The sequence below is a fragment of the Chiroxiphia lanceolata genome, chromosome 11, assembly GCF_009829145.1.
Source record: "Chiroxiphia lanceolata isolate bChiLan1 chromosome 11, bChiLan1.pri, whole genome shotgun sequence".
NCBI lineage: Eukaryota > Metazoa > Chordata > Aves > Passeriformes > Pipridae > Chiroxiphia > Chiroxiphia lanceolata.
In genome coordinates, this window is record NC_045647.1 from 3,269,991 (window position 1) to 3,280,351 (window position 10,361).

Below are 10,361 nucleotides of genomic sequence, written 5' to 3' on the forward strand. Positions count from 1 at the left end.
TTTACAGACAGCAGCAACGTTCTCCAAAATCTGCCTCTGGATGGAGAAGATGGAAGTGGTTTAGATAACTATTTGTCCAATGCTATAAAATATGCTCTGGCCTCTCCAGCTCCTCATTATGTGAGGATAAAGTGATTCAACATTCAACCTTCCTCCAAACACTGTGATTCACTGCTGGAAAGAATTGCCTGGGTGGCAAAAGATGCTTCATTTCCTAAAGCCACAGATACAAGTTCAGTGGGTGCTCACCACCAGGATCTGTTTCTTTCCTGTTCAATTGGATACAAATGGATAGATGAGTTTAAAGGATTGGCCAGCAATTGCAGCAGAGACTAAAACTTGTGTCTTCTCAGTCACAGAATCACAGAATGGTTTGGGTTGAAAGGGACCTTAAAGCCCATCCAGTTCCACTCCCCTGCTGTGGGCAGGGACACCTTCCACTAGCCCAGATTGCTCCAATCCCCATCCAACCTGGCCTTGGACACTTCCAGGGATGGAGAGTCCACAGCCTCTCTGGGCAACCTGTGCCAGGGCCTCCCTACCCTCAGAGTAAAGGATTTCTTCCTCATATCTAATTTAAATACACCCTCCTTCAGCTTAAGGCCGTGGTCCCTTGTCCTATCACTTCGTGCCTTTGTGAAATGTCCCTCTCTAGCCTGGAAAATGGTCCCTGGAAAATATCAATACTGTAGCCTTGGGGTATTCTTCCTTTCTGATGAAACCTCACAGCCTAAAAACCCTATTTAAAACAAAGAAACAAATAAAACTTGCAAACCTCCACATAAAGAAACCTGAAAGCAAAACTTAGGCAGTCAAGAAATCTCATTACCAAAATGACATTAATCCAAAAATAAAATAAAAAATAAAATGTGATTATGCAGGGCAAAGGAAGAAAACTAAGTCTTTGTTCTGCTTCCTCCTTCCTCTTCAGGAACTTCTGCTCAATGTCTGAGTTCCACAGAGTTGTTTAAAACAACTGTCCTTTAAAATTGGCTATCACATCTCTGACAGCTTTAATTTTTTTGTGTGTGTGCTCAAAGCCTGTTAAAGTCAGAGCAAAACACCCTGAGAAATCTCCTTTGCTCCCAGTTGCAGCTCCCGGAGCAGGAAGGCTGCAGCTGGAATTGCTGCCTTGGACCTCAACCGGCCCCTTCCTGGCATTATTCACTCGACAGCTTTATTGCACCTGGAGATGTGATTATTAACTGTCACCAGAGCGTGGTGCTGAGGAGGAGGAGTGACATCCCCCCAGCTGAACGTGGAGCAGCTGTCACCTGGAAGGCGACGCCGTCGTTCTCCCGCTCAAATGCCACCGCTGTTTGTGGCGGCACCGCGGTGGCCCCGGGGCAGGGACACGGGGATGTCACACTGGGATGTCACAAGGGGATGTCACACGGGGACTGGTGGTGAAGGGGAGGACAGGGTGTGAGCACCAGCAAGGGGAGAGCTGTGCTATCCCTGTGGAGGTTGTGCTGGTTCAAAGGTAAACTGGCAGGGGAAATGAACTCAACGCTCAAGGAGAGATTATAAGTCAGAATAACAATTTAATAAAATAATACAATAAATACGATTATACAGACAAACAATTGGTTTTAACCCACAAAGCCCAAATGTATAACCCAGCACCCTGGGGCATGAACACAGCGGTGTTTGTTGGGCCCTGAGTCCAAAGTAAAAGGGGAGGGAAAAACCTGTTGGTGAGAGTGCTGGTGCAGTCTGGTTGAGACTTGTGGTTGCAGTCTGGTTGAGAGTCTTCCTCTGGATCCCATGGGTGGTTCCAAAAGTTCCAAGACTCCAAGATTATATATCCTCCAGTTCAGGCAGGAATGCCCAGTCCCTCCCTCAGGGCGGGGAGTTCCACAATGGGTGTGAGGACAGGGAGCATCCTGCTATCTCACAGGCCTCTTAACACCCAGTTTACAGCCTGAGGAGTCAGGTTGCTCCGGGCAGAGGGGGTAAATGGTCTGTTGATAACAGTTTCTGGGCAATGGCATGGAAGGCTATGGAATACAAAGTTTTGGGTTACACCCATCCAGTGATGAACTGGTCCCAGCTGTTCTAACTAGGACAAGGTTTAACCAGCTGTTGGCAGCAGGAATGTCACTGCTGAGATTTGAACACATGGAATAAAAGGAAGGCTCAGGAGGAAGAGCTCTGTGCCCAAACCAGCCTGGGGGGCACCGTCACCCCCTGTCAGTGATGGGGAATGTTTTGCCTTATACCACCTAGTCCAACTGGGACCACAGAAATGGCCAGCGCTACATGTCAAATTAGCTTGGTGTTTCCTCAAATTTTCAAGCTGTTTTGTACAAATCTTTCATCTTACAATTTTTCACCTTGCAAGAATTCCAGAATCCCAGAATGGTTTGGGTTGGAAGAGACCTTAAAGATCATCCAGTTCTACCCCCTTCCATAGACAGGGACACCTTCCACTAGACCACATTGCTCCAAGCCAACCTGGCCTTGGACACTTCCAGGGACAGAGCAGCCCCAACCCCATCGGGAAAAGATGCCTTTGATTATCCAAACTTCTCTATTTTTTGATAAAATAATCAAATAATATTTTTAAATGCATCTACCTTTTTTTTTTTTTAATTCCATATAAATCTGGTAATTGGGGTTTGGCTTAACTCCACTGAATAGAGTGAGCAAAAGAAGAAAATTCGTCTGGCCAACTTAAGGCTCTATTCTGCATGACAGGCTTTCTTCAATGGGTGCTCCCTGTTTGTAACAGGCATTCCCTTTTTCCCCCAAAATAACTAGTGACATAATGACTTGGAGAACAATTTTCAACTTTCTGAGTGACAAACACATTATAACATGATTGGATTTTCTAACCTAATTGAAAGAAGGAATTCATTCTCATCTATTTTTTGCTTCCACTTTTGTCGTAAATTATTCCATGTAAGCTCCATACAGTAATTTAATTTTTTTTTATTTTTTTTTTTCAAAAGACAAAGGTCTGAGCTGGTAAAGCTTCTGGCTCTGGAACACTGCAGACTCCAGATGTGCCACCGTGTGCTGAGCACTTGCATGACTTGCAAAACCCAAACTGGAGGTCCTTAAAATGATGCACCACATCTACAATTCTAATTTAGCTGCTCACTGTAATAGGTTGGGGGAAATGAGGTAAAACGTTCTCACTAATCTTGGTGCTAAGTGCATTAAGTCTCAGGATATATTTATAAAGGCAAGGGAGGATATTAGCAAAAAGATTTATCCAACAGTGAAGGTTTTTTCCCCCATTAACTAACTTCTAAGTTTCAAAGTTCTTGTAGTTTAATTGGGGAGAGTGGAATTTAGGAGAAATAATTATAAACATGACTACACAGGCAATATGCTACTGTTCAGCACAAAATACAACAACTGTTTGGGGCTGGTAATTGAACCAACACAGAGAGAGAAAATTCGAATAAAATTAACTTCCACTGGCAAATGTGAAAAAGATAATAAAGAAATGTTGAACAAGCTATCAAAGGTTTAATCTGGATACTATTGAGAAGAGCATAAATAAATGGAGCAAGAACAGATGGCCAACTAAAAACAAGTGGCCTTATAGAAGGTTAGGGGTTGTTTTTCTCAAGGAAAAGAAAGAATTTAACGTCTGAAGTCAAAGTTAGACTCAATCAATACATTCAGGGCTCTTGAGAAATTTTGAAAATAGTTTCCTACTTGTAGTGATTTAGGGCAGTCAGGCATGTAAAAAGATTGAATCGGTTGTGAGAAATCAATGACCTCCCCTCAACACCCCCCAAGATTCCCACTGAAATGAAAACTTGCCAATTACAATGGGAGTTTTGATGAGGCCAGCAGGAGCAGGATGTTCCAGACTCAAAAAAACAGCATGTGAAATGTAATATCTAGTATATTTTGTGTCATTGGGGTGTGAGACAGGGGCCTGCTGAATGTCTCACCTTAAAACTCCGGTGCACGTCTCCTGTGGCAGATTAGGGTGATGATCCAAGGTAAATAAACTGAGCTCACACGTGCATGGGATGATCCACTGGTGAGGGTTGCAGATCTTTACCTCCCTGGTCAGCAGGTAACTGTGGTGCTCCTCCACTGCAGCCTCTCAAACCCCTTGTCAGATCCTCCTTTGGGTGTAATGAGACAAAAATATACATTTGATAAGATAAAGTAGATAAGAGATTATTTTGCTTCCCTATTTAACACGAGGATTGCTGGTTTCTTATTCTTCCACCACCATGGTCTGTGTTTTGTTGTCCCAAGCACACAGGCATTGGTGTGTGCACTGGACAGATCCACTGGTGTGGGGACCTGATGTCTGCTCTGTTCCTGGGGCTTTGAGCTGCAAAACAGGGCTGGTCCTTCTCCCATGGGCTGAATTCCCAGTTCCTGAAGGTGTGCATTAGTTGTGCTCCTGCAGGGACAGCCCTTATCCAACCCTCTCCTCCTCTTCCACACCCACCTCCTTTCCAGTTTAGACATTTCAATTTGGGACAGTGTCCTTCCTTGGCCTGCTGCTATGGGACGCTTGCCAAAATATCCCTTGCAGGGATCTGAAGAGCAAGCAAGCTGTTGTTAGGCTAGGGATGAAACTGTGGGACTCCAACATAACCAGAGGTAGAGTGGACCCCAAAAATCCTGATTGCTGTGGCTTTGTGCAAGCACTCAGTGCTTCCCCTCCTAAAGGGAAAACACATTCCCTCTTCTCTTGCCTTCCAGGAACAGTGTTTCAGGGAAAAGCCAAGCAGCTGTGCTTACAGGATCTCGCAGAGATTCCTAAAAGCTGATAATAAGGTTTGACAGTCATGTCATAATTGTTAACAATGGTATTGGAGACATGCCAGCAACCTCACACTCTCCCGCTGCTTCTCTGGGTGAGAGGAATTGCTCTATGAGTGTAAGTCTGCAAACCAAATTTGACATAAAGGGATGTTTCATACAGAGGAAGTACAAAGCAATGGGTTGTATTATTGCCAGATTACACAACAGTAATGAAAGAGAAGAAACTACAGTGACACCCCATTAATATTTGGTATTTCTGCTCCCTGTGCATTCAAACATATTATGTTGTTAAAGCCTTCAGGAGCCCGATGGAACAGCCTGGTGTGCAGGTTTGGCAGTGGGTGTTGGGTATGATCTCCTTATTTACTGCTGGGAAAGCCAGGAGTGATGGATTCAAGCTTGCTGGTGATATCTCAGCCCATGAAAAGCCACTGCTGTTCTCTGTTACCAGCCCCCTGCGCGGGGAAAAGTTTCAAAAAGTGTAATTTGGAACTCCTTGTGCTCCTGTCCTGTAGAGCCATTTGTCCTGGTTAACATGCACCCAATAATGTACCTGTCAGAATAAATCACAGCAAATGATACTTTTCGGTCTGGGTGTCACGAATTCCAGAGCTCAAGGTTCTGGGATTGTTTCAGGCCGATGGAGGGGACTGGTTCCTTCTGAAATTTGTTGACCCTCAGACAGCCATAACTCTCAGCAACCTTCACTGCCAGAGGAATCAAAATACAAATCAACACCATAAAAAGTGACATGTGAGAGCTATGTCCTTTTTGCCTTGGTTTGTAATCCCTTTCCAATGGCTCTATTAGAGCTCATATAAGCAAACCCATGCAGATCTCTGCACGAGCTGTTAATGATTATGGACTGTTGTTTACCTTATCAGGGAAGTCGTCAATAGGCCTAGTTAATGAATATTTTTTTTTTCCCTGTCATGGGAATTTTAATTAACAGTTTATTAACTCCCAATCCAATTCCCTGGAGGTCTCAGCAGAATTCCAGGAGATATATTATGCATATGCTCCCGCTTTCTCCTCTATTTAGACAATTTCTGGTCCAGAATTATTGCACCAATTTCCCAGCACTGCAGATGCGATTCTGGCCACTCCAATTATCTGCCTGCTCCAGAATATAGCAGCAGTAACTTCATGCCACCATAAAGAAGTTTATTAATTTACCTCCATTCAGTGCCAACCATTTTACTGCAGTGCAACAGAACGTGATCTGCCACGTAGGAAACCTTCCCCTTTTTGTCTCTTGGATTTTAATCTAAAAGACCTTTGTAAAATTTGCAAGGATGAATAGTGTGTCCAAAGCAAGATCTGCATGGAAGCTTCCCTAAATCCCTGCAAGAGCTAACAAGTATTTAAGGTGAGAAGCTGCTATTTTTTGAGCCTCAGAAGTGAAGTTGGCTGGGGACTACAGCAGCACTGTAGCTTTTTTTTCCTCATAATTTCCAAGGGCTGGAGTTTCTTTGTTTACACTTATTGGTGTCTGCTGTTTCCCCTTGAGCGAGCTTTCACTGGCAACTCTGACAGCAATAGCTAAATATAAACTTCCAACTTCACTCTTAAACATATTCTTCCCAAGATTTCTCACAGTCTTAATATCCTGAGCATCAGATCCACTTGACTTCCAGGCAAAATTTGGTTGAATTTCAGCTGAACATTTTGGGATTGTCCAGCAGCCTGGCAGGAAGGGTCAGAGATGCAGTAAAAGGATGCACAGAATGGATAAATGCTGGAATCTAGTGATCAGTGTATCGTGGAGGAGTCATCTGCAGAGGAACTGGGGATCACTGAGCTGGTTCAGGTCTGAGTAGAGGGAAGGAAGGGGAGAAGAAGCCCCTCAAGTAGACAAAAATGAGGTCCCCACCCAGGAAATAAGTAGCACAGGGAGGGAGAGCTCTCCTGGGACTGCTTGGGGTTGTATGCCCTAGTTGTGTGTAACCAGACCAATGAACCTCCAGCACAGTCCTCACTCTGCATCCTTCATACGACAGAAAAACCCACAGGGCAGAAAAACTGGCAGAAATGCTTGGGTTTGGAATGCAAATACCCTCTTTCCATGGGATTGCTCTGCCTGCAGCAATAATGGTGTTTTTCTCTGTTTGGGATAGATTCTGCATTTATCAAGGTGCTGAAGCAGATTCCCTGAGACCTCGGCAGGTCTGGCTGCTGCAGCAAACCCAGCCAAGCAGGCTTTGCAGCTGGGACAGGCACTCCTTGGGTCAGATGTGAGGTTCTGATGTGCTCTCTGGAAATGTTAGTTGTCAGGAGTGTTCTGGTACAATTACACCGATTGCTTGTCATTTTATATTGCTGCTGGTCAAACATCCATAACCCCAAACTCAAAGCCTGTCTCTGAATTACAGAAGACAGCTGCCAAAACTGGCAGCTTAAATACCAGAACCTCATCAGCTGGGCATGAGCCTAAGGCAGGTGCCAAGGAAATGCTCCCACAGAGCCAGGCAGGAACAGGACAACCAGGAGACTGTTTTGGGGATCTGTGGATCTCCTGAATACATCCCATGGAGGCTGCAGAGCCCAGTTTAGTGAATGTGGACTAATTGGGAGTGGGTTTGGTTTCTTTGCTGCTTTGAAAAGTCGCACACAAACCCCCAGCAGTCAGTAGGACAGATGCCAAAAATCTCTGACTAGATTTTCTGCTGAATGGGGAGAGGAGAAATAAAGGCAACTCCTGTGCATCACTTCCAAAACAGTCAAAACTGACCTGAGAGAGACCTGACACTGCTCAGGGTAAGGGCCACACTCCATTTCACAGGAATATCAAACTTATTTTGTAGTCAGAAGGTCTTTCTCTGAACTGAGAATGAACTGTTGAAGTTCATGGGTGGTTACTAGTGCAGATGCTCGGGGTTATGAAAGGGTAAAGATAGATTCCTGACTTTAGGCAAAATACTGGTGACAAGGCAAAATGGAAAATGGGGAAAAATAGAGCTTTTCTCAAGTGTAATAAGGAACCAATGTGAAGCAACTATTCGAAAACTGCTTCAAAGCCACTTAAGTCAATGAGAGTTTTCACTTCCCACTCATTCCAGTAAGCTTTTAATCAGGCCAATAAAGAGGAGACAAAAACAGACTGATGGAAATTAGAGAGGTGTAATCAAAATGTGTGTATCCATTTGGAAATGGGACAGAAAATAGTCTCTTTCCTTTACACCATGTTTAATGCTCATAGTTCTGAAGATACTTATTTAGAACAACAGACTCTCGTTGGCAGAGAACACAGTAATCTAATAAGCTTTGCAGACTTGTATGGAATGTTAACTATAAAAGACATCACCTATAAATTAAGGTTCAAAAGGTGAGGCAGAAACAGAATATTAAATAACAGCATCTTCTCTAAGTTGAGTTAACTGTTCCAGCAAAATTTATTGCCAATCTGGCTACAACATCTGCAGAACTAAAGGACTTGTTAAAGAAAAATGAAACTTGTCTTTCTGCCAAAGTTTGGAGAGGCTTAAACAGAAATTAATATCCATAAGAAATCCTGGAACATTTTTGAAAAATTATCTGTCTGGCTATCCCTGCTGCTTTTCAGAGAAATAAAAGCATTTTAAAAGGCATCTTTCACAGTGCAGCTAAAATTTGCTCCACAGAAATGATGGTGCTTTGATACAACTGCTTTCAAATTTTGTTACTGTGTTAAGGTAAATTTATGCTAATCACACTTATTTCTATCAAAACAAATCTGATGCATTCTCTACAGAAACAGAACAGGCTCTTGTACTCTCACAAAACGCTGCACATGTTGATGTTAAATATAAGAGATATAGATGATAATGCAAAACTCCATTTGTACAAGCAAGTTCAAGGTGACACTTCAAGATAGGGCTCTCCTTTGGATCATAAATCCTCTCTGGTGTGTGTTCTGGAGGAAAACTGCCAGAGTGGGAATCCTGCAGCTGAGATGGTCTGCAAAAATAATAAACACTTGCCCATTTTTTTCTATAAAATATCCGGCTGCTTATAGTTAAACATGCTAATGGCTCTTTTCAAATTCTGCAATCCTCCAGTTCCTTTTAATTACTAGATTATAGGAGATTAATAATACCAAGACATTTAGTCACTTGATGACATGCTGCTTCTCTTTATAGCCCTGAAATGTGATGCCCACAGTTTCTATTATTTTTGATAATAGGCCATGGAAAAGAAAATAAGCTGTATTGTTGAATTTTTAAATCTGACTTCGCTATCCATTTAAGGCACCTCACAGAGAACTGGGCTCCCCAGGCTGGTTTTCTTTAGTCAGTAGGAGGAATGCATTAGATTACCAAGCAACATTAGACTTGCTAAGGGAGATGCCCAAATTCCTGGCTTAGGGTACAATGACAGCACTGCTGGAAAACTTGATCTTAAAATTATGAGGAGATGAGAGGGAGAGGAGAACATCAGTTATGGAAGAGCAGCCAATGGTGTGAAGTTAGATCCCAGCTGACAGTGCTGGGCATGGTTTGGGGCCGAGATCTTGAATTCATGACCTAGAAAAATAAACTTTGATTAGCCAGCAGTTGGTGGAGAATCAGAAACCAGGAAGCTGAGCAACCTTCTATTAAATGAAACAATCTCCTGGATTGTAAAAGATACAGCATTTAGGTGGCATGAACTTCTCCAGCATACAGAGCACTCTTCATTCCTCTTCAAACGGTGAGAAACTCGCTCACAGCATTCAGGGATTGTCAGGACTGTGAACAATGATTTCTGTTCATAATGCTTTGGTTGTTATGACACCTTCTGGCTGTGCATTTCAGCTAATTAACAGCAATTATTTTATCCACAGCATCTTTAGCTCTGGTAAAGGTACCACCCCCCTGTTATCCATGAGCCCTTCTGCACAGGGCACGATCCAGTTCCACTGTGCCCATAAGGACCAACGTCTCCAAACCTTTTCTTCCTGACATGGACAGATCCAAGGTGCTTCTTGGTTCTGGGATTTCAAACTTGAACAGTCCTCATGTGCAAGTAAGTCCCTCATGCATATTTGATTGCTGCCTTGGGTGGCAATATCCCTGCCTTTAATGTACGTGCACATTGTGCAGTTGCTGTGGGAACTGTAACTTTGAGGTTTCACAGTTTGAAAAAAAAAAAAGAAAGAATGTATTTATAGACTTTATTTATTTGGCTTGTGGATCAACATGTTAATATTGATGCAATGGAAGAAGAAAAGAAAACAAACTTCTAAACAGAGAGCACAACATCAAACACTGATCTGTTTATTTTTCCCTTCTGCAAAGTTCCTGTAACAGCAAAATCGCAGCAACGGAAAGGGACAGAATTATAAAACAAGAACCAGACAAAAAGAGGAAGAAAGCAAGCTGAAGATAGCTGAGGAGTTGAAATAAGTTCTTAGAGATCAAGTTTTACCAGTCATTGATTACCACATGGCAGCAGATGCTGTGACACACTGCAGGCTTTTGCCATCTCCAGGTGCTCCCCCAGGTGCTTTGAAGCTCACCTGAGGCCAAGGGCAGTGCTACAGGTTGCTCAAGCAATCCCAAGAGTGGTTTCTGTGCCCATAATTGGGGTTTGAATGGTCACAATATTGCAGCCTCTAGGTTTGCTTGCAGGTTTTAGGCTCATCTGAGCTCCTT